Raw genomic sequence first — 25,202 nt, forward strand, 5'->3', positions numbered from 1 at the left:
ACGTGGCGACCCGACCTAAAACTTTCCCGCCTCTTGAGAGCAAGCCGGTGTGACGAGCCCGCGTTGCCGCCGCCCTTAACAAGGCGGGAGCGGGACTGCGCAGGCTCAGCCTCTCGGCCGCCCCGAGCACCTTTCATCCGGGCTGCTGTCTGGTTGATGAAGCCTACGTTACACTCAACCCCCCACCATTTATGACCTTTGCAAATGTAGGAAGATGACGAGTTCGGATGGGCTTGGGGAAAGCCCAGGAAAACTGGGAGTCCCAATAGCACCAGCCGGGCAGAAATTAGAAATTGACCAGAGCTGGAGTACTAAGAGAACTCACCCCAAATTCACATAGTGCCCAGGATGGGTGTTCGCCTCACAATGATTTTTGTTCTCACTTGAGAAGGCTTCTTTCCCTAGAGAATGCTGCTGCTCCGGGCTCAGCCAAGCCCGGGCACCAATGAGGGTAGAGTGCAGCCTGGCTGCTTTGCCTTGCACTGCAGTGGCGCCAGTGCACCTCCTTTTTACTGTGACACCTTGGGAGTGGTAAAAGTCGCCCTATGACAAAGTTAAGTGCGAGTGTGAGTGGGTGGGGACAGTTCTGAGATCAGGCTCTGGACTGGAGAAGACGAAATCTGGGCCGCCTCCTTTTCCTCCCCCACTCTAACTGCCAGGATAATGGAGGACTCGTGTGTGAAAGACTGAGGAGAGAGTACTGTAATTTTCTTCAGTTAGGTGGTGGTAGAAGATGAGAAAGCTAGGGAGAGAAATCAACAATTTGCTTTGTCTTCCGGCTTTTAGTGATGAAATCAGAAGTCTAGATACTGGGTTCTGTTTCTTAAAGAAACGCAGTGCCCATACAAATGGACTTTGTAGAGCTCAGGTTAGACTGGGTTATGCTGTGTGGTAACTCCTAAAACCTTAGTGATTTACAACCACATAAAATAGGTTTAGTTCTCACTTGTCCAAAATAGCCTAGCAAAGGGCTGTGCTCATTCTCTTACTTAGGTGCCAAAGCTGATGAATCTCGATATTTTGAGGTCCCGCTGTATCATAATGAGGCTTAAGGCTACCCCCTTCAGAATGCGAAATTAGCATGAAAAATTTTTCCCCAAAGGGACATGTGTTACTTGGTCAAAGCAAGTTATATACCACACTCAAATTCAAAGAAGTAGGTAGGGCAATCTTCACATACATGGCAGGAGAGAAGCAGAGATACTTCATTAAAAGAAAAAGGATTAGTCATTTGATGATTCTATAATAGTTTAGCATATGGATCCCATCTCTTCTAGAAGGTAGGCTCACTTTTACTTCTTTAGTTTGGTTCTGAGAGCCCCTAAGTAAAATTACTAATAGAAATTATTCCTCAAAAAGTAACAGGACTAGGGCCAGGGATTTAGCCCAGTGGTTCTACTGCCTGCCTTGCAAGTGCAAGGTCCCAAGTTTGATCCCTGGTACCAAAAAAAAAAGTAACAGGACTGGGTGTTAAGAAATATAGATTCTGGCTGGGCGTGGTGGCATAAGCCTGCAATCCCAGCACTCAGGAGGCTGAGGCAGGAGAATCGCTGAGAGTTCGAGGCCAGCCTGGGCTATATGGTGAGTTCCAGGTCAGTCTCAACTACATAGTGAGAACCTGTCTCAAAAAAACCAATAAAATATATAGATAGATTCTGATTCTGTTACTTGGGCAACTCAAATCTCTCTAAACTACCTTTTGCTCACTTGAAGATTATACTCGTATATTTTTCCTTTTACTGGAATATCAAGGCTAAAGTAAAATCACATGAGGAAAAGTACTTTTTTTTTTGTTACTGGCTATCAAACTAGCGACCTTGCACTTGTGATGCAGGTGGTGGAACCACTGAGCTAAATCCCTGGTGAGGAAAAGTGCTTTAAAACTATAAGGCATGCAGATGTTGAAAATAAATTTTTTATCGAAGGAATGGTTTGAGTCAAGCGAAGCAGATTGTGTATAAGGTGACAGGGACAGGTGAGATGTGTGGTGAAGTAGAGAGGACTGTTCTATTTAAATGACATCGTCATTCAGCTCCACCAATTGTTGCAGCGTGGGACTGTGAACCTGCTAGTGCCACAGCTTTAAATTTCTGAAGAAGTAAATTCTGACTTTTAAAATAGGAAATCTAATTTTAAAATTTTAACAAATTTGGGGTTTGGGAGACTTTTTTATTTTTGCTTTTGAGATAGGGTCTCACCATGTAGCTCAGGCTGCCTTAGGGCCTGCCTTCTCAGTTTCTCAAGTGCTGGGATTATAGCACCGTCGCACCCAGCTATAACAAAGTTTTTTTAAACTCAACAGCCAGATTCAGCCTATACTCGGGTTGCCCGTCTATACGTTACACAGATGTGCAGCTGGGCATCGTAGCTTGTACCTGTCATCCCAGCTACTCAGGAAGCATTGCTTGATGAGAAGATAGAAAATTCAAGACCATCCCGGGCAATATGGCCAGACTCCATCTTAAACCACAACAACAGAGGAACAAAAACAGGGCCGGGGATTTAGCTCAGCGACACCATGCCTGCCTTGCAAGTGCAAGGTTCTGAGTTCAATCCCTCATATCTGGTACCAAAAAGAACAAAAACAGGTGTGTTGTTGCATGTCTGAAATCCCAGCTTTTAAGAAGGCTGAGACGGGAGGATTGCAAGTTCACGGTCAGCCTAGGTAATGTAGTAAGATCTGGTCTCAAGATAAAAAATTAAAAAGGGCTAAGGATGTAGCTCAGTGATAGAGTGCTTCCTTCCCATGCACAAGGCTCTTGCTTCTATCTCCAGTACTACAAATAATAATAAAAAATTAACCCACATGGGAGGATTTCGGGTTTTGGATGTACCATACAGTTCATGTAGACTTTGTGAAATCCCAGAGTCTTGGAGGGATTGAACATGAAGTTCTTGGTTTTCAGGGAAGGGTCATTTTGCCCTCTAGAGGATATTTTGCAATGTCAGAGACATTTTGCTAATCACAACTCGAGAGGGGAGGGCAAGGGAATATGTAATGGAAGAATTAGATGAGCACTAAGAAGATTTGGGATCTACTCTCGATGCCAATAGTGCTCCTTTCCTGCACATAACCCTCTAGCAGCTGCAAGAGGGGAGAGAGATTTGCCCTGTGTTGCTCAGTGTCTCCCCTCCGTGCTGATTCCTGCCAGATCCCCGACTGCTCCCTGACAGCGAGCATTTGGCTTGGCTGCGAGGCACCCCAGCAACCGTTTCTGCTCCATTCTTCATCAGCTTGGCAGCCTCTGTGGAGGTCACTCATTTCACTAGAATTAAAGCTGCACAGAAAGAGGGGACTGTGACAAGGCTCCTGCTTACGTCAGTTTTTAAAGGCCACGACTCCTATCTCGCTTTTAAGCACTGGAGACCTAACCGTGCTATTTGGCTTCCTTCGTGGGCAGCTGAACTCTGTGGTGATTGGAAAAGACTCCATATTGCTGAATTTTACCTTCAATTCTTTGAGATTCATTTATTCTGGCTTTGGATAGGTGATTATAGACAACTGACGATGTTTTCCAAATGAATTCTCTTCCATTTCTTGACCTGCTTTTTTGCAAGATGGCTCAGGTTTTGTGTCCAAGGCTGTGTCCTATGCTGCCATCTCGTGGCCTCTTGGCTGCCCAGATCGACATCTCACCAATTGCCGCCTTTCAAAGCCATGGCCTTTGGCAGCGTCCTGGGTGGGCAGGGAATTTTCCCCGCCACTCCATGGGGCTCCCCCAAGCCCTCCCCTGCAGTGGGTCTGCCGAGGAACCCGGCCCTCGCCGGGAGGAGGGAATTGCGGGGCCCCTTCTGGTCCTCCGTAGCTCCTTTGGCCTCTGTGTCTGTTACGCAATCCTGGCCACAGGCCACAGAAATCAGTGAACTCAGCTGCCCAGCTGTAATCAGAGCTGACCTCGCCTGGTTGGCATGATGAATGCTGGGCAGCCTCTCTCCACCCGCCACCTAGGCCGAGATGCTTTTAATATAAGTAAGAAGTGAAGACACCCACTTCCGGCTTTTGGATTCTGTTTTTTGTTGTTGCTGCAGTTGCAGGTCCAGCTGCTGCTGCCTCACATTAGGCATTTGATTAAAGGGCTGAGCAGGACAGTGGCAGTGGTGTAGTCCCTGTGTTTCCTGTGACTATGAAGGAATCTGTGAACACGAAGAGCGGAGGTCCATCTCCAGGGGGCAGGGTGTCTGGAGATGCCCAGAGCTGGGCTGCAGTGCAGGAGGGAAGACAAAGCGTTTTTAGTTGACATTATTTTCTCCATACTAGTGTTCATGTAACAGGTGTACGGTTAAAAAGCCTTCCGTTGCTAGTGAAAACTCAGTACACAGGGCCGGGGGGATTTAGCTCAGTGGCGCCGATCCCCAGTACCGGGAGAAAAAACCAAAAAACGAAGTCAGTTCTGTCCCTTTACTAAGCCCCTCTCCCTCAGCTCAGCCGGCTTATCCCCTGCCCTAGCCTCACCAGCCTCCTGTGGGATGGGGTGGGTACTGGGAACTCACGCCTGCCAGGCAGGTGCTGCTCCGCTGAGCTACACCACCACCACCACGTGTCCGTCCCACCTTGCTCAAAAAACAAGAGGAAGAGAGGGAGGAGAAAAAGGACTACTTTTGGTGTTTGTTTTAACCTGCTTCCCCCTTTGTAATAATTTAGAGAAAAGGACCTGCTTGTACAGTTTGCTCTGGCCTCGGGCCACAGGTAACCCTATTTGGAGGTGGCTAACCTGGTGTGTGGCCTCTTTTAAAAATTCAGATGCCATGTACTTAAGTGGGAGCCCTCTTCTGCTTCTTTTATGTTTTCTTCTTCTTTGCCTGCTTTTTTTCTTTCCTGCTTAATTTTAGTGAAATTTTTGTTATGTGATTTTCTTTATTCTACTTATCATTGGAATCTTTGGTTTATTTTCCTTATCAGAAACTTTTCCTAAGTTCTTTTTGTTTGTTTGTTTGTTTGTTTTGTTTTGTTTTTGGTACCGGGTATCAAACTCAGGTCCTTGTGTTTGCAAGGCAGGCAGCGGAACCACTGAGCTAAATCCCTGGCAACTTTTCCTAAGTTCTGTCCAGAATTAATACATTCTCTTTGTGCATTCCTGTCCATTTTCCCTTTCCATTGTAAAGTTCTCTTGTTTATACTATTTTCCCCAAACGAAGCTCCCAAGGTATAGTTTAATTTGTTTTACCTCTCTATAATTATGTGTTCCCGAACTTCACCTTGAAAAGCAATGCTGTAGAAGGGTATGAGAAGAAAGGTCTTAATTAATAGTTTATTTTTTTTTTTTTTTTTTTTTTTTTTGGTACCAGGGTTTGAACTCAGGACCTTGAGCTTGCAAAGCAGGCAGTAGAACCACTGAGTTAAACCCCTGTCCCACATCTCAAGATTCTTGTATGTAAAAAGAGAACTACAGGACCAGGGATTTATCTCAGCGGCACCTGCCTAAATTAAAAGTACAAGATCCTAGGGCCAGGGATTTAACTCAGTGGTTCGGTCACCTGTCTCACAAGTTCAAGGACCTGAGTTCAATCTCCAGTACCAAAAAAAAAGGTTCAAGGTCCTGCGTTTGATCACCAGTACTGAAGGAAAAAAAAAAAAAAAAAAAATAAAAAAGATGGGAAGGGAGGGCAGGGGTATGGGGAAAAAATAAGAACCAAGACCTATCATGTGAAGGTACAAGATCCCAATGATAAATGTAACTGTATTGTTTGCTTTAAAGGTACCAATAAACAATGGGGAGGAAAAACTACAAAGATGTACAAGAACCAAACAGCACACCCAAAATCTGAATTCTTCTTGTAATGTTTGCTCCCTCCTCTGCCTTGAGTTTTATGTTACCAGTCAGTCACATAAGCTGAATTTCTGTGCTCCTTGCCCTTATTTTCCTTTGTTTGTTTCTTTCTTTCTTTCTTTGTGTTTTGAGACAGGGTCTCACTATGTAGTTGAGACTGACCTGGAACTCACTATGTAGCCCAGGCTGGTCTCGAACTCACAGCGATCCTCCTGCCTCAGCCTCCCAAGTGCTGGGATTACAGGTGTGTGCCACCACGCCCAGCTCTTGCCCTAATTTTCTGTAGCCAAACAACCACAACGGCATCGTATAGACCAGTGGCAGCAAACCTATGGCACACATGCCAGAGCCACCTGCTATCACCAAAGGTTCTAAAAGTTTGGTCATGCTGGTATAGTTTTCTCCTCCTGAGTCAGTCCTCTTCTCCCTAGCACTGCCACAAGCCCCCTAACCAGCTTCTCCATGGGCTTGACCTCCACAGATGTCTTTCACACTGCCGCAGAAATGCCACATCACCTCTCTGCTTAAAAGCCCTTTGGTCTTCCCTGTCACCCACAAGGTTAAGTCCAAGCTTTTGAAAACGGTGCACTGCTATCCAGCCTTCCCACGTCATCTCCCACATCTGTTCCCTTTCACTTCATAGTTTGGCGACAGCAACTTGAGGAAGAGGACATTGAAAAAAATATTTTAAAATAATTAATATGTATGACAAATCCCTCCACAATATCCCTGAGGCCCCCTTTGATAACCCGTGTGATGATGATGACTCAGTGATGTCCTGGATCAGGACTATTTTTAGTGAGGTGGCAAAACAAAACACTAGGAAGATATTAAAGTCCTGTTATGGCAAAATAACTGAGTCGAAAATGCTCATTTCTTCTGTAATTTAGCACCTGGGAGGCAGGCTAGCCGGGGTTGTATAGTGAGTTCAAGGCCAGCCTGAATTACAGAGCGAGACCTTGTCTCAGAAGTCAAAACAAAACAAATTCTCATTTCTGATTTTTATTATTGTCACAGCCGAATAAACTTTTTTTTTTCTTTCAGTACCAGGGATCAAGCTCAGGACTGTGCACTTGTCAGGCTGGCAAGGTGCCACTGAGCTACCTACATCCTAGCTAATAAACAATTTTAGGTGGAAAAAACATTCTCACTTTGCCAGGTATGGTAGCACACACCTGTAAGTCCAGCACTCAGGAGGCTGAGGCAGGAGGAGCTCAAGTTTCAGGCCAGGCTGGCCTACACAGAGCTCAAGGCTAGCCTGGACTACATACGGAGACCCTGTCTCAAAAAATTCTAACTTTGCATATATAATGTATGTCTTATTTCCATCCCCATTCAAGCTGTTGTATCTAGTCTTAGCCCTGCATCAACACCAAGTGTTGCTAACTGCTGCTTATCCTTTAAGATTCCATCTGCTCATCCTCACCCTCTTTGGGAAGTTTCCTTGTCTCTCCTACCAACACCATGACTGTGTTCTTCAGTGTTGCCATAATGTCCTATATACAGTTCTATACTTACGGCGTTTTATTGAAGTTGTCATTTATGTGTTTACCTTTTGAAATTTTTAATTTATTATTTTTTTTATTTTTTTTGTACTGGGGATTGAACTCAGGACCTTGTGCTTGTAAGGCAGGTGGCGGCACCACTGAGCTAAATCCCTGGCCCTATGTGTCTACCTTTGAAGAACTGTTTTATTCAACTTTTACAATCCCATTGCCTAGCTAAGCAAATGGAATATAGGAGACCTTTGAGTGATTTTGTCTAAATGAATGAACAAATGGAGGAAGGCAGAAGGAGCCATGGTTTGAATGTATGTCACTCTGAAATTCTCATGTTGAAATTTAAACCTCACTGGAATATAATAGAGATTAAGATCCCTTTGAGGTCCCTCAGATTAGTATCCTTATAAAGGGCTTAGGGGAGGCTAACTGGTCCCATTTTGCCCCTTTTTTCTTTTTCTGTCTATTCTGGAATGTGAGGACAACACATTCATCCACTCTGGAGGATGCCACAATAAGACTCCATCTTGGAATCCGGGAGGATGTCCTCCCCAGACACTGAGCCTGCCCATTCCTTAATCCTGGACCTTCCACCTCCAGAAGTATGAGAAAAAAATTTTTCCATTATTTATAAATGACTCAGTCTTAGGAATTTAATTATAGCAGGACAGGCTAAGACAGAACCGTAGACACAATTCTACATAATAAACTTCTTGTGTAATATTCTGACAGTCATCAAGGTTCTTCTTAAACATTGATAATAGTGACACGTATATTGGTCAGCTTTTCATTACTGTGACAAAATAACCTGAGGAAAACAACTTAAAGGAAGAAAGGTTTATTTATTTATTTATTTTCCTCTTCAGTACCGGGGATCGAACCCAGGACTTTGCACTTGTAAGGCAGGTGAGGTGTCACTGAGCTAGATTCCCCGGCCAAGAAAGTTTTATTTTAGCTGATGGCTTCAGAGCCTCATAGAGGAGAGGGTGTAATAAAGCAGTTGCTCACCTCAGGGCAGCCAGGAAGCCAAGAGAGCAAGAGAAAGAGGAAGGAGCTGGGATACTAATATACCCTAAGGCCGTGTTCCCTAGGACCTAATTCCTCCAACTAGGCCCCACCTCCTAAAGGGCTAGTGAGCTATGAATTCATTAATGGATTAATCCATTGATGAGGTCAGTGTCCTCATCATCAGGTCATTTCTGAAAGCTGCTACACTGGGGATTGAGGCTTTAATACACGGGTCTTTGGGAACACTTCATATTTAAACCGTGCAGCACCACTAGAGAAAATCACTCCAGCATAGCAGCTGATCCCACAATGAATTCACCATCTCAAGTTGGGAATTGAGGGATGTAACTCAGTGGTCAAGCACATGCCTAGGGTGCATGAGACCTTGGGTTCAATCCTGAGTACCATAAAGAATCCGCTATTACAGTAAGAACCTATAAGCTACAACATAGTACGCTATTAGGAACCCTCAGTTTTTGCAGCGGTGCTGCTTCACATTTTTCACCTTGTTCTTGTCATTTTACCTTTTTCTTGTTTGGGTTCTTGTTATTTTACAGTGCATCTGTAATAATAATGAAAAAAAAGTTAAAAACCCTCTAACAACAAGAGTAATAAGATTTTGTCTCTTAGATTTTTTTTTTTTTTGAGACAGTATGTCACAAAATTGCCGAGAGTTGTCACTATCCAATCACTTTTCCCAAAGCCCAACAAGAAGCAACCCCTTAACATAATGTGTTTTTTGGCCAGGGATGTAGCTCAGTGGTTCTGCTGCCTGCCTCGAAAGCACAAGGACACAAGTTCGATCCCTGGTACCTCAAACAACTCTAGTAGTCTATGAGTGGTCACTTAGGATTAATTTTCTGATTTTATTATAGCAATCCTGGATTACCTGAGTATTTTAAAAGAATATCATAGAATACTATTTGATAAAATAGAGGAATGGTCATGATATTCTTGTTTATCTGTTTGAGACAGGGTCTCACTACATGGTTTAGGCTGCCCTTGAACTCAATGTAGCCCAGGCTGGCCGTGAACTCACGGGGCTCCTCCTGCCTCAGCCTCCTGAGTGCTGTCATCATATGTTTATATATTCTTAAACCAATACTATACTTGAGGGACCCCCCTTTTATTGTAAAAATTGCTTACAAAAAACATGCTGGAAAAATATATGCCAACATACGATGAGTGGTTAGGAGGGAGGTGCGGTGAAGACTGAGTCACTCACCATTGGCCAATGATTTAAACAATCTTAAAATTCTATAAAAATCTCAAAAAGCCAGGGTTGGGTGCTTCTGGGCTCTTGAACACTGGAGGAAGTTGCACCTGCGAAGGCTCAGAAGCGCCAAGCTCCTTTCCCTATACGCTGCACTTTGTACTGCCTCATCTGGATGTTTTCTGGACTTTTGTAATATCTTTTATAATAAATCAGTAAACATAAGTATTTGTCTGAGTTCTATTAGGAGTTCTAACAAGTTACCAAATGAAGAAGGGGGTCCTCAGAACCCCAGTATTTAGACATGTAGTTGAAAGTTCTAAAGGCCCAAATTTGGGACTGTTGTCACTTAATGCTTTGTCCCCACACAGCCGCCTGGGGTCACAGGTGGGGCTTTTCCAGAGGAGGCTGGATCTGGAGTGTGTGACGCTGGGACTGATTCATGGTGCAGTGCTAGGCTCGAGGGCACTAGGATGAAAGGTGTGAGTGCTGCCCAACCGAAGTAGTCTGGATAAGATGAAAGGGGCAGAAAGGCACTGTTAAGGTCCCTCACTCGCTTTTGCTGGCTTCTACCTGCCATATGTAGAGGCACAGCGACACTCAACAACTAGACCGCACAGCAGAGGTCCGACAGGCGACTTCATTGGGGAAGGCAGGTCAGGGAGAGAGGGAAGGGAGGGAAGAAGAAGAAGAGAGGAAGGAGAAACAAAGAAAGGAAGCTCCTTTTATGGTCTGGGGCTGGGCTATTGCTTATTCATGAGGAGTGGGCTACTTTTAACCTATCACGGGCCAGGTTGTCTTTGATGGGTTCAGCCCTGCAGAAATTCGGGTTTAATTTCTCCAGACCGCTGTGGCCTTGGGGGAGGGAAACTAAAGATAAGAGCGTGAGGCCATTTTAAGAGGCCTGAAGAACCAGGAGAATACAGCCTGTGATGGGGCGTCAGGTCCCTAACACCATAAACTTCTCTTCTGTGATGCCCTCTGCTAAGACACCCTGCCTTGGAGCCAGCAGACTTGGACAGATATCTCTGCAAGCTGTGAGCTAAATAAAACCTTCCCCCTTTACCTTTGGGTGTTGAGTATTTTGCCTCAGCAATGAAAGAAAAGTAACTAAGATAGCATCTAACTAAGGTAGGAGGAGCAGACTTGTGAGAGGAAACCCTTGCCATATGGGATCTGACTCTAATCTCAGGTAGGTAGTTTCAAAATTAAATTACATTATAGATGGCCGGGGATTTAGCTCAGTGGTTCCACCGCCTGCTTCGCAAGCGTAAGGACCAGAGTTCAATCCCCATATCCACCCCAAAAAAGAATGATCAAGTTACATTATAGAACACTTACCCCGTGTTAGAGAACTGATCAGTGTGGGGAAAAACAACATACATCTAATCATGTAAATGTTAAGAGTCAGGTGTGGTGGTACACACCTGTATTCTCAGCGCTCAGGAGGCTGAGGCAAGAGGACTGCAAGTTTGAAACCAGCCTGAATGGACTACATAGCAGCATGCTTTCTCAAAATACAAAAAGCTAGCTTTTGGGGAGCATTTTTCTTGGGAGGAAACTATTTTTTGCTATTCCATAAAAACTCTGACTGATTTAAAGTATTAGTGCAGCTAATGAATTATGTCAACTCAAATGATAACACAGATTCCAAAGTGAACGCGGACTAAGACAAACTACAAGATCTGGCCAAAGTCCAAGGACTTTGAGAATAAAGAAAAGCTCAAAGCAGCTACTCACACATTACACATTTCTATGCTTCTGATGGAACTGCATCTAAATTTCAGTGCTTTCTGCGATAAGGCCCGAGAGCAGGATACATGACTTCGTTTTTGGCCTTGGAAAGGATGTCTCTCAGACCTCACTATCCCAGCTAGTGCTTGGGTTGTAAATGCGTATTTTTTTTTTCATTGTTTTGAGACAGGGTCTCACTGTGTAGTTGAGACTGACTTAGAAGTCACTATGTAGCCCAGGGTGGTCTTGAACTCACAGCGATCCTCCTGCCTCAGCCTCCCGAGTGCTGGGATTACAGGCACGCGCCACCATGCCCGGCATAAGTGCATATAGTCTTTATGTGCCATAGAAAGAATGGCAACAGTTGCAAAATCCCTGTGGAGCTTCTTACACTGCTTGGCCCCTTCCAGGGTTTGGTTCTTGCTGTGCTGTTGAGCCTGCTGGAGATTTCAGTACAGCGAACCTAGCCAAGGTCTCCATAGCTCTGTGGCAGACACTCTCCTCATTCTAGAGATGGCTTAATTAAAAAGATGTACGTCTCACTGAATATTTCACTGAGAAAAGAGAAGAATCCAACCGAAATCTTCATTTTCCTTCATGAAAGCTCTTAAACCACTAGAGCTGGGTTTTATCCACCTTCTCACTTGTTCCCGGGGGGCTGCCGTTCTTACTACCATCAAATCCCAGTCCAGTCGTTGCCATACTGGATCCACCCTCTCACCCTTACCTATAGGGAGAGTGATGAGGACACCTTTCTGTAATTAGACCCTCCCTCGTTGGCGTATCAATCTCTTTCTCTATAGGATGATTCCTAATAGCCTAAAATATGTTAGGGTGTTTCCCCTTCTCTAAGAAAAACCTCAGCTGAGGATGTTCGTCATCCCCAGATCTATCTTATAAGAAACCCTAAGGGGAGTTATTCAAACTGAAGGGGAAGGATCCTCATTGCACCCTAAGACTCACCATTAACAGCAGGTGCACAGTGTCACATTCGGAATGCAGTCAGACCTCACTTTATTGTACCGCCTTTGCTGTGCTTCACAGGTGATGCTTTAGGGGGAGGCTGCTTGTTTGTTTGCTTTTGCCGTACTGAGGACTGAACCAAGGGCCTTCTCACTCACTCACACCCCCATCTCATTTTTCATTTTTCATTTTGAGACAGAGCCTTGTCAAGTTGCCAACTCCCACAGCCTGAGCTAGAGCTTGCAGTCCTCCTTTCTCAGCCTCCTGGAGTAACGGGATTAGAGGCAAGTGCCACCACACCTGGGTTTTTAAAATATATATATTGAGGGCTGGAGATTTAGCTCAGTGGTTCCACCGCCTGCCTTGCAAGCACAAGGACCTGAGTTCAATCCCCGGTACCAAAAAAAAAAAAAAATGTATACACACACACACACACACACACACACACACACACACACACACTTATTGAGGGTTTGTGGCAACCCTGTGCCAGGAAGTTCGATCAGTGTAATTTTTCTAAAAGTGTGTTCTCACTCCATGTCTCTGTGTCACCTTTAGGTAATTCTCACACTATTTGAACCTAAGGCCCCACAGAAGCCAAGCACTTGCCCTACCGAGGAGCTAAGCCCCCAGCTCTAAGCCCCTACCTCTGTGCCCCCCTTAATCATGATTCTTGATGTTACCCTTGTACTTGTTTTAGGGAGCCAGGAACCAAACCAGTGTAAGGCAGTGATTTATAAACCTGTGTGTTCCCCATCTGCATCCACCTCTCAGGCCTCCCTATTTCCTGGTACGAAACAAAACTGTAACTAAGAAAATTCATAATTCTGCCAGGCCTCTCGTTATTCATGTAAAAGAAGAGCTTCATGACTCTGACTTAAACTTAACCCATTTTCTAGATTTTGATTTAAACTGAGAGACATTATAATAATAAAAAGAAAAAAACATAAAGGAGACTGAAGCAGGAAGTTCTTAAGTTTGAGACTAACCTGGGCAACTTGTGAGATCTTGTCTCAAAAGAAAAAAAAGGCCGATGGTGTAACTCGGTGGTACAGTGCCACAGTATCATAAAGGAAAAAAATGCTTCAAGGTCAGGCTGAGGGCCGGGCGTGGTGGTGCATGCCTTTTATCCCAGCACTTGGGAGGCTGAGGGAGGAGGGCTGCCATGAGTTCAAGGCCAGCCTGGGCTGCATAGTGAATTTAAGGCCAGGCTGAACTACACAGTGAGATCCTGTCTCACACACACACACACACACACACACACACACACACACACACACACACAGGCTGAGTACCTACCTATCATATGAGGGGCTAATCAGTTAGTGACTAAATTGAAGTCAATGCTCAGTCACCACTTCCATGGTGCTGGGCCCTTAAGAATTATTATTATTTTTTTTTTTTTTTTTTTTTTTTGGTACTGGGGATTGAACTCTGGTTCTTGAGCTTGCAAGACTGGCCACCGAACCGCTGAGCTAAATCCCCAGCCCAGGCCCTTAAGAATTATACTAAACCTATTCTTCTTGTCCTCTCTGCATGGAACAACAAAATCTGAGGGACAGAACATCTGCTTACCACATGTTTGACTGAATATTTTAAGCCTACAGTTGCAAACTGCTGCTCAGAGAAAAGATTCCTTTCCAAGTGTGATTACTCACTGACAATGACCTAGTTACCCCAGGGCTCTAAAAGGGCTGGGAACAAGGCTGATGTTGTTCACTTGCCTGCTACCACAACATCCACTCCTCAACCTGTAGATCAGGAATGATTATGACTTTCCAGTCATGTTATTTAAGAATGTCAAGCCGAGCATGGTGGCGTCTGCCTGTAATCCCAGCACTCAGGAGGCTGAGGCAGGAGGATCGCTGTGAGTTCAAGACCAGCCTGGGATACATAGTGAGTTCAAGGTCAGTCTCAACTACATAGTGAGACCCTGTCTCAAAAAACCAAAAAAAAAAAAAATCAGCTCACCTTTGGCTTTGCTCCATAACTCCGCTCCCAAAACAGGGTCCCCCATCTTCCTCTCAATATATTTTTCTGACTTAAAAAAATCAAATAATTATAGATGTTTGAGCTCTTTCTTTTTTTGAGACAGAGTATTGCTACGTAGTTCAGGCTGGTCTGAACTCTATGTAGTCCAGGCCGGCCTCAACTTCGCGGCGGTAACCCTAATGCACAGCACACCTGACTTGCATTTGCTTTCTGTGTTCTCTCTTCTATTCATTGGTCTGCATTTCCGTGACAATACAATGCTGTTTTTGTTACCAGGGCTGTGAAGTATGACTTGAAATCAGATGTTATGATGAATCCAGTTGTGCTCTTTTTGCTTAGGATTGTTGTGTCTTTTGTGTTTCCATATGAATTTTAGAGCTTTGTATTCTGGTTTTGTGAAGAAAGTTACTAGAATTCTGATGGGGGATTGCGTTGAATCTGTAGATTGCTTTTGGTAATGTGGCCATTTTTTAACAAGATTAATTCTGTCAACCCATGAACATATGAGGTCTTTCCAACTTTCAGTGTCTTCTTCGATTTCTTTCCTCAGCACTGTGTAATTTTTACTGTAGAGGTCTTTCACCTCCTTGGTTAGGCTGATTCCTAGGCGATTTGTTTATTTATTTTGAAGTTGTTGTGAACAGAATTGCTTTCCTGATTCAGATAGTTGATTGTTGAAGTATAGAAAAGTTACTGAAGCTGGGTGTGGTGGCACATACCTGTAATCCCAGCACTTGGGAGGTTGAGGCAGGAAAGTCTCCATGAATTTGAGGACAGCCTGGATAAATAGTGAGACCCTGCCCCCCAAAAAAAAAGAAAAGAAAGAAAGAAAACAAAAGAAAAAAGAAAGTTATTGAAGCCCGGGTGAGTGAGGCAGGAGGATCCCAAGTTCAAATCCTGTCTACGTAACTTAGAGAGATTGTCTCAAAATAAATAATGCAAAGGAATGGGAATGTTGTGCAAAGTTCCCGAGTTCAATCCCCAGTACTGAAAAAAAAAACTATTAATTTTGTGATGTTGATTTTGTGTCCTGCTGTTTTGCTGAACTTGTTTATCAACTATAAAATCTTTAGGTAGAGTCTTAGGGCCTTGGATGTGTAGGATTACAGCCTCTGCAGATAAAGACAACTTGAAATCTTCTTTCCCTATTTTTTCCCTTTTATCTTTCTCTTGCCTAATTGCTCTGGATAAAATTTCAAGTACTATATTGAATAAGAGTGGTACAAGTTCAGGATTTTAGAGGAAATATTTCGATCTCCCCCATTCAGTATGATGTTGGTTATAGGTTTGTCGTACATGGCCTTTATTATATTGAAGTGTGACCCTCCACTACCTAGTTTCTTCAGGGCTTTCATCACGAAGGGATGTTGAATTTTATCAAAGGCTTTTTCTGCAGCAATTGAGAATGATTATGTGATTTTTTAAATCTTTGAGTCTATATGTATGCACTGTATTACATTTATTGATTTAAGTGTATTGAAACATCCTTGGATTCCTGAAATGAAACCAACTTGATTGTATTGTATGATTTTTATACTGTGTCACTGAATTTGGTTTGACAATATTTAGTTTCCAAATGTTTTATTAAGGATTTTTGTATTCTAATAAGATGGAAAACACAGAAGAAATGGACAGAGTCCTAGATACATATGAATTATCAAACTGAATCAAGAATATATAAAAAACTCTTCATAGCCTGCATTGCTTACAGCCTGCTTTGGGCATAATGAATATTGTGATCCCCTGCAGAAGAGGATATCAGAAAATAGAAAGACACCCCTTGTCCTTCGATAGGAAAAACCAATCTAGTGAAAATGGCCGTATTTCCAAAATTGTTATATAGATTTAATGCACTTCCAATCAAAATTCCAACAGCATATCTCACAGAATTAGAAAAAAAATAATCCTAAATTCTCTTAGAACCAGAAGAGACCTAGGCAATTCTGGGCAACACAGGCAAGGCAGGGGGCATCACAATCCCTGACCTGAAATTATACGCCAAAGTTACTGTGATTAAAAACAGCACGGTACTGGCAAAAAAAGAAAACCAACCTGAGGATCAATGGAACAGACTAGAGGATGAATTTCCTTCTGCTTTATGGTTGAAAAGTATTCCTTTGTGTATGTATATAAATTTTGTTTAATAATTCATCCTTAGATGGTCATTTGGATTGCTTTCATGTTTGTGTTATTGTAAATTGTGTTGCTATGAACACAAGTGTACAAATATCTCTTTGAGATCCTGCTATCAATTTTTTCAGGTATATGGAATTGCTGGACCATATGGGAATCATGCTTTTAATCTCTTGAGGAGCCTCCATGCTGTTTTCTACTGTGGCTATACTAACTGACATTCCCTTCAACAGTGTGCAGGGGTTCTAGTTCCTCCAGCTCCTCGCCAGCTCTTCTTCTTCAGTCTTTTGGTAACAGTCATTGGAACCAATGTGAAGTGGTATTTCATTGTGGTTTTAATTTGCATTTCCCTGATGATTAGTGATGTCAAGCAGTTTACTGTTTACCTCTTGGCCATTTGGGTACCTTCTTTTAAGAAATATCTATTCAGGTCCTTACCTCTTTTTTTTTGTTTTTGTTTTTTTTTTGTTTGTTTGTTTTTGTTTTTTGAGACAGCGTCTCACTATGTAGTTGAGACTGATCTGGAACTCACTATGTAGACCAGGCTGGTCTTGAACTCACAGCGATCCTGCCTCAGCCTCCTGAGTGCTGGGATTACAGGCATGCACCACCACGCCCGGCTCCGAACCTCTTTTTTATGCTTTGCAAATATTTTCTCCCATTCCATACATTGTGTCTTCCTTTTGTGGATTGTTTCCTGCCTTTGCAGAGACTTTTAGTTTGAAGTAATTTTTGCTTTTTTTTTTTTTTTTTTTTTTTTTTTTTTTTTTTTTTTTTTTTTTTTTTTTTTTTTTCCTGTCCGTGGTTTAGGAGTCAGATCCAAAAAAATCATTGCTCAGACCAATGTCATGGAGCTACCCAATGTGTTTTCTTCTAGTGGTTTTCTTATGTTTAACTCTTCGATCCATTTTTAGAATTGACTTATGTATTTGCACTTGGTGAAATAAATGTTTAATTTTATTGTTTTGCATGTGGATATCCAGTTTTCCTAATAGTATTTATTGAAGACTTTGCTCATTGTATGTTCTTAGCATCTTTGTCAAAAATTAATTTACCATAGCTGGACATGGTGACACATACTTGTAATCCCAGCTACTTGGGAACCTGAGGCAGGAAGACACCAAGTTCAAGACCAGAATGAGGCCAGGGATTTAGCTCAGAGGTTCTGCCGCCTGCCTCATAAGCACAAGGACCCGAGTTCAATCCCTGGTACAAAAGAAAAAAAAAAAGACCAGATTGAACAAACTGTGAGGACCCTGTCTCAAAAAGGGTGGGCAGGATTGATCTCCGTGTGAAAACCCTGGGTTCAATCCCAGTAATTTGGGGGAAAAATTGACCACAAATGAACTGATTCATTTTGGGGCTAACTATTCTATTCCATTTTTCTAATATCTGTTTTTATGCCAGCACCATACTCTTTGATTACAATAGCTTTTCAGTGCATTTTGAAGTCAGGTGTTACCTACAGTTTTGTTCTTTTTGTCCAAGTTTGCTTAGGCTATGGGGGTCTTTTTTGAGTCTGTGGGGATTTTAGGATTTTTGTTTTATTTCTGTGAAAAATGTCGTTGCTATTTTGATAGGAATTACACTGATGAGGCATGGACTGAGCTGTCTGCACTGAGACCAGGAGGTCGGGCTCTCCCGCCACCCATCCCTTTGGGCTGCCACCTTTCTGACTTCGCTCTGTCTGCAGGATGTGCTTCCTGTGAAAGCGAGCATCGCCATGGCACCAGGCAGGACAGAAAGCGCTAATTTTGTGCCCCCCCATAGTCTCAACAACGGAGAGGCCTGATTCGCTGAACATCACCCCAACCCTATAAACCTGTGAAAACCAAAAAGGCTGTCTTTTCCGTTTTAATCCGTGAAGCATAACACAGATCTTGTCATAAAGGCGCATAAACATGGGTCTGTTAGACCCACGTTCATTCTTTAGAATATTTCTATTGATGAATTATTCATTTCAATTGTATGAGCTTTAGTATATTAAACAATAAGTATTTTTTTGTACCAGGGATTGAACTCAGGTCCTTGCGGTTTGTGAGGCAGGCGGCGGCACCACTAAGCTAAGTCACCAGCCTTAAGTATTGAATTTTTAATATCATTGAGTGTTTATTTAAAAAAATCAAAAATTTTAACATCAACTGGGTTTTGGGGTACAAAGTCTTAAAAAAGAGCAACACAAATAAATACATGAACCACAGTGAAAATACTGATAGCACTTCCCCCCCCCAAAAAAAATCTTTACTTCAACGATCACAGCAAGGGCAGTCTGCACACATGACAACAGCACACTGCACACACACATATCACTTACAGTGACAGCTCATGGGTTTTGCTTTCCTGGCCTTTTAGCAGGACACACTTGACATATTGCTGGTCCTGCTGTCTTGTCAGGAGGTTCTTAGGACATTATACAATGTGAGGTTCATACACTGTGAACATACACTATCAATAAGGCATTAAATTCATAATGTGTATTTTGTGTACGTCAAAGCCATCCCAACATCTCGTGGATAAGTCTTCCTTGATTGTGGTGAATGATCTCTCTGATATTCAGTTTGCTGGTATTTCTTTGATATGCAGTTCGCTAGTCTGGAGTACTCACATCTATGCTCGCCAGGAATTTTGGCCTATAATTTTCTTTCCTGTAGTGTCCTTTCTGACTTTGGTATCAAGGTAATCTTGGGCTCATGGCGTGAATTCGGGCGTACTCCCTCCTCTTCTGTGTTATGAGAACAGCTTGAGAGGGACTTGTATTCATGCACCTTTAAATGTCTGGTAGAATTCAGCAACAAAGAGATCCATTTCTGGATTTTAGCTGAAAGACTTTATTATTGACTCAATCTTATAGCTCATTATTCGTCTGTCCAGATTTTCTGTTTCTTCATAACTCAGTGTGATTATTTGCAGGAGTTCACCCATTTCTTCTGTCATATAGTTTCTTGCTGTACACTTGTTTATATTAATCTCATATGACAGTTTCTCTGATGTATATGCTGCAATACTTCATTTTTTACTTCTGATTTTATTAGTTTAGTCTTTCTTTTTTGGTCACACTAAGGTTTGCCAATTTCACTTCTCTTTTCAAAAAACTTGGTTTTAGCCTGGTGTGGTGGTGCACGCCTATAATCCCAGTACTTGGGAGACTGAGGCAAGAAGGGTTACCTCTAGTTTGAGGCCAGCCTGGGCTACATAGTGAGATCCTGCCTCAAAAAAGTGAAACAGGCCGGGGATTTAGCTCAGTGGTTCCACCACCTGCTTCACAAGTGCAAGGTCCAGAGTTCAATCGCCGGTATAAAAAACAAGCAAACCAAAACAACAACAAAAAATCCTTAGTTTTGTTGATGCTTTCTATTGTTTTTCTAGTCCTTGTTTCATTTATTTTTGCTCTACTCTTTTATCCCTTCCTTCCACTAACTTTGGGCTTATTTTGACCTTGCTTTGGGTGGGGTTCCAGGGATCGAACTCGGGGGCCCTTGTGCTTGTGAGGCAGGCACCAGAACCACTGAGCTAAATCCCCAGCCCAACTTCTTTTTTTTCTTTCCAGTACTGAAGAGTGAACCGAGGGGTTCTCTGCATAACAGCCCCATTCTCTAAACCTCGTACAATAACGCTTTCATCTGGCATCAGAGAATCTGTTCTCCTGGTTTCTGTGTACTTTGTTAGCGCTTCTTCTTCACCTCCTTTCCTAGAGCCTCCTTCCCTTCCGAGTCTAAGTATCGGTCCAGTCTCCTTTCTTGGTCCTCTTGCCTGGAGACACTATTTCTCTCTCACCTTCTTTTAAATTCCCTGAGGTGTTGAACCCGTAAGTTTGTATCTTCAGACCTAACTGCTGTTCTGAACACACACTCATTTAGCATCTCTACTTAGGTGTCTCACAGGGATCTTAGACAGCAGGACCAAAACAGCAAGCCTCCGCCTCAGTCTTTCACAGCTCATGTAATGGCAGCACCATTCACTCAGCTGCTCTGACCCAAACTTAGGGCCACCCTTGATCACTCTGTTTTTGTCCCTTTCCTGTTCTCTTTATATCTAAAATATGTTCCCGACGCACACCTTTTTATACCTCCAATATTATTGTTCACAGCATCATTAGGTTCTATCTGGTGTATTGTAATGACATCCTAATCCTTTCCTTTCTGCAGGTTTATTTCCACTAATAGAGTTAATACTCACAAACAACAGAAACTGGCTACAAGAAGTCCCACCCCCCACCCCGTCTTCTCTCTCTGCCACTCCACCCGGACCTCTCTCCTACTTTCTGCACCTCCTGCCCCTTTCCATACAGGCTGTAGTCTCCGAGCTAGGTAGTGAGATGACCACTGTTTCCCACAGTTCATGTCTCTCTCGCGCGTTATATTTTCTACAGGGCTGAAGGAGAAGAATCCAGCAACCTGAGCTAATGGTCCATCTTAGTCACAGGCGTGTTCTAGCTCTTCGCAGCTTCTCGCAGTCACTAGCGGCCTCATTGATTGAAAGAAAGGGTTCACTAGAAATATTTTAAAATCTGAAATCTCACAAATTACAGGGGGCTGATGTACTGTCAGCAGTGCCGTAGTCACAACCCAGGAAGGAATCTGGAGTGCCTCACGGATTAAAATTGTCTTCATTAATTCAACAAGTATTTGAGCATTTGCCCAGGGTTCTAAGTCAGGCGTGGTGCTACGGGCTAGAGATAAAAATTCAAGAAACTCTCCCTGCCCTCTTGTGGAGAAGAAGAGAAACTGTCTTATAATTATAAAATTGTAAATCGAGATAATTGCTTTAATAGAATTATTTGCAGAGCTATTTCAAGTATGGCTCCTTTTCAAAAGAATGGTTTCACGTGACGATAGCATTTAAGCAAGGAATTTAAAGAACATGTAAGGAGTTTTAAAGAAATAAGAGGGGAAGAAAACAGTGGGACAGAGGAAGAAAATGGCTCAATGAAGCATAGTGTATTCTGGGAAATACAAGTGAATCAGTGTTTCCGGAGCATAAGCTCTGAGAACAGAAGCAGGAAGGAAGGTCAGTGAGTATCCACTACTGAGTTGAGGCTTTCTCCCGTGAGCAGACGCCACCAGTTTTAAATAAAATGTTCAAAACTGGTTAGATTCACCGAAAAATTCAGTAATAAAGATAAGCCATAGTTTAAAAAATAAAAATGAAAGCAAGTATTTATGAACAGGTTCTGTAGGTTTCATAGTTCCATCTGTATTTTTAGAGTTTATAGTTAGATCTATAGTATAGTACAGTATAATATGAAGTATGAGTCATAGTTTTTTTCAGGCATCTGGATCACTAAATATTCTGACACTTCTTCACTCTTTTCTTCATTTTTCCACTGAATGTTTGGGTCTCCTTGTCAAAAGTCAGCTGCCCACATATTTGAAGGTTTATCTCTGGACTCTGTTTCACTGATCTGTTTGTCATCTTTACAGCAATATAACACTTTTTGGGGGCTACTGGGGAATCGAACTTGAGTCCTTGCACTTCCAAGGCAGGTGGCAGAACCACTGAGCTAAATCCCCCGCCCAATATAACACTATCTTGATTATTTTGCCATTATAATAATTCTTGCAATTAGGTAGCATTAAAGCTTCAATTTTGCACGGCATGGTGGTGCATGCCTGTGATCCCAGAATTCGGGAGGCTGAGGCAGGAAGACCACTAGGAGTTTAAGGGCTGCTTGGGCTATACAGTGAGTTCAAGGACAGCCTGAACTACATAACAAGACCCTGTCTCAAAAAACAAAAAGCTTCAATTTTGTTCTTCTTCAATGTTGGTTATTCTAGATCCTTTGCACTTCCATACGAAGTTTAGAATGTGTCTGTCTGTTTGAGACAATGTCTCTCTAAATTGCCCAGCCTGGCCTCGAACTCTTGATCCTTCTGTCTCAGTCAGTCTCTAGAGTAATGGAATTAAGCATGTGCCTCCAGGCCTGCCTGAATCAATTTTTTTTTTTTTTTGGTACCGGATATCGAACTCGGGTCCTGTGCTTGCGAGGCAGGCAGCAGAACCACTGAGCTAAATCCCCAGGCCCCTGAATCAATTTTTTAAAGATCTATAGAAAGGCTATGTGATTTTTATTGGGATAGAATTGAGTCTAAAGGCCAATTTGAGGAATATTCACAGCTTAACAATATATATATATATTTGTGTGTGGGTGTGGGTGTGGTACTGGGGATAAAAATCAATATTAAATCTTGTAATCAATGAATTTCATTTACTAAGTTCTTTAATTTCTCTTAAGTAGCAGTTTGTTTTTACACACGTGTATTTTGTCGTGTTTTCTCCAGACAAAAATCAATTGTTCACAAAGCCAAGAGTTTATTTCTGGAGTCTCGATTCTGTGGCATTAACTTGTATATCTATCCTTATAGCATTATTCCCACTGTGTTGACAATCATAAATTCATCGGAATTTATAAGATGTTAAGAGGGTGTGTGCCAGAGACTCCTGCAGTAAGTCTCTGCCCAGTATGCGACACAAGGTTGAAGAAAAACTTAAGACTGAGTTAAAGAGAAAGTGTGAACTGGGATACTCATCAATCAGGGTAAAAGGTGCAAGATGTGTACTTACCGCGGAAACCCACGGAGGCAAGGCTTGAAGAGGAGAGCGAAAGCATTTTCAGATTAGAAGCGAGACAATATATGGCTGTTATTAGAGCACCGTCCTTCATGCTAAGAAGGCACTAACTGTGCAGATGGGATTTGGGTGTGATTTACTCTGACCTCAGCTACACTATTCTCTCAGATTAGGCTCGCAGCTTCCTGGGCCTGATCTCGGCCGTGGCTGTCAGCAGGGAGGTCACACTGACCTGCGCACCACTGTGAGTCACGTTGCTTCAGTGAGACCGGCTTCCTAAAGTGAGCCAAGGGAGGGATTTAACTCTGCAGCCTGCACTGCTCACAGCGTGTTTTGGTCGTAATCAATACCGTGGGCTCCGGCAGGCGTGTATTCCTCCAACTTTGTCTCTCTTTTTTTTTTTTTTCAATATTGAGTAGGTATTCTGGTTTCTTAGCATTTGCATGTACATCTTAGGACCAACTTGTCAAATTTTTTTTTTTTTGGCGATACAAATCAATTTGAACTTTATTCTGTCATCAGTTTTGACAGCAAAATGAAAGAGAATTGTTAAATAGCACATGTTTTACTGAGCTAACCATATAGTCTTTGAACAATTGTGAGTAAGAATGGAAATCACATTGTGAAGTGAGCTGTAGGAGGGTGTTTCCCCTCCACTTAAAAAAGTTCTTTAAATAAGTTGATTTACTTTTTTTTATTAGTACATTTGCAATACACTGCAATACATGTTTACTTTGCCGTGTGGAGTTGGTACAGGTAAATAATACATTTTAATTCTTTTTTTCATTCCCTTTTCCTCTCTTCTCTCCACTGTCTCTCCATCTCCTGATCCTCTTTCCATTTGAGAAAGACCCATCTTCTTACTTCCTATTAATTGAATTTTATTTCATTCTTTACTTATAATTTGGGCTTCTTATGTAAGAGAAATCATGCAGTATTTAAGCTTGTATGTCTGATTTATTTTACTTGACATTATGGTCTCAAGATTCATCCATTTTCCTACAAAGGATACAAGTTTATCATGCTTTGTGGGGGGGGGTGTTGAGACTGACCTGGAACTCACTATGTAGCCCAGGCTGGTCTCGAACTCACAGCGATCCTCCTGCCTTAGCCTCCTGAGTGCTGGGGTTACAGGCATGCACAGCCTTGTCCCGCTTGGTTTATCATTCTTTATGGCACGGTGCTACTCCATTATGTATAAACACCGCATTTTCCTTATCCATTCATCTATTGAAGAACATATAGGCTACTTCCAAATGCTATTGTGATTTGTGCCATTATAAACATGGGTCTGCAATGTATTACTGTAACATGACATCTTTCACTCTTGGGAAATAAGAATAGCTGGGTTCAACGGAATTTCTGTTTTTAGTTTTTTGATATTAATGGTTTTAGCGTATTGATTCCAAAATGTTTTCTCTATTTTACATTACACCAACAATGTAGAAGGGCTCCTATCCCCTGCAGCCTCACCAGTATTTATTATTGTTTGATTTCTTTTTTCTCTCTTTCTTGTTTTTTTTTGAGATAAGGTCTCACTATGTAGTTCAGGCTGGCTTTGAACCCACAATGTGGTCCAGGCTGGCCTCTAAATTACAGCAATCTTCTTGTCTCAGCCTTCTGAGTGCTAAGATTACAGGCATGCACCACCATGCGTGGCTTATTCTTTGATTTCTTAATGATGGCTCTTCTTTCTGCAGTAAGATTGAGTCTCAGTATTTTAATTTCAATTTCTCTGAGGGGCGCATAAACAGGGGAGTGTCAAACCCACATTTATTCTTTAGAATATTTCTATTGATGAATTATTAATTTAATTTTATGAGTTTTACTATATTAAACAATGAATGCGTAACAGAAAAAAATAACAAAAAGAATTGCATTTTTAATATTTATTCAGTGTTTATAAAAAAGCATTGACATTTTCAACATTGACTGGTTTTTAGTGTACAATATCTAAAAAGAGAACATCAGAAATAAAAACCCATGTGAACTACAATGAAAATACCAATGACACTCTACCAAAAAAAAAAAAATCTTTACTTCAACTATCACACCTAAGGCAGTCTTTTTTTTTTCTTTGAAGGTAATTTATTGAAGTGATGATAATACTGTGTTTGTTACTATGTTATTTTTATTTTAATGTAATATGCATAGATGTTAATAAAGAAAATACAAAAGCAATTCTATGAAAAAGTAATTTTTCATAACAGAAATAGAGAATAAAAATGGTAAATACAGTGTGTATCATGATCTTAAAAGAATATATTTTCACTAGGCCTGGTGGCACACGCCTGTAATCCCAGCACTCAGGGCTGAGGCAGGAGG

At 42.1% G+C, this 25,202-nt stretch overlaps 1 protein-coding gene and 1 long non-coding RNA gene across 2 annotated transcripts in view; both read right to left on the minus strand.

The window, feature by feature from the left end:
* Positions 1-508, minus strand: part of Znf219 (zinc finger protein 219) — a 14,347-nt gene extending 13,839 nt beyond the window's left edge. Inside the window, exon 1 of the mRNA XM_033765056.1 lies at positions 326-508. The gene's annotated coding sequence lies outside the window, so the exon portion shown is untranslated. The remainder of the gene's footprint in view (positions 1-325) is intronic.
* A 3,575-nt stretch (positions 509-4,083) lies between these two features.
* On the minus strand, positions 4,084-23,079 carry LOC117286509. The gene is made up of 3 exons (XR_004517651.1): positions 22,872-23,079; positions 8,800-8,837; positions 4,084-4,200 (listed from the first exon to the last, which is right to left on the minus strand). It is a non-coding gene; the product is annotated as an uncharacterized LOC117286509 (long non-coding RNA).
* Between the last annotated feature and the right edge of the window lie 2,123 nt (positions 23,080-25,202).

The sequence above is a fragment of the Fukomys damarensis genome, unplaced genomic scaffold (genome assembly GCF_012274545.1).
Source record: "Fukomys damarensis isolate Sample0158 unplaced genomic scaffold, DMR_v1.0_HiC HiC_scaffold_17, whole genome shotgun sequence".
Taxonomy (NCBI): Eukaryota; Metazoa; Chordata; class Mammalia; order Rodentia; family Bathyergidae; genus Fukomys; species Fukomys damarensis.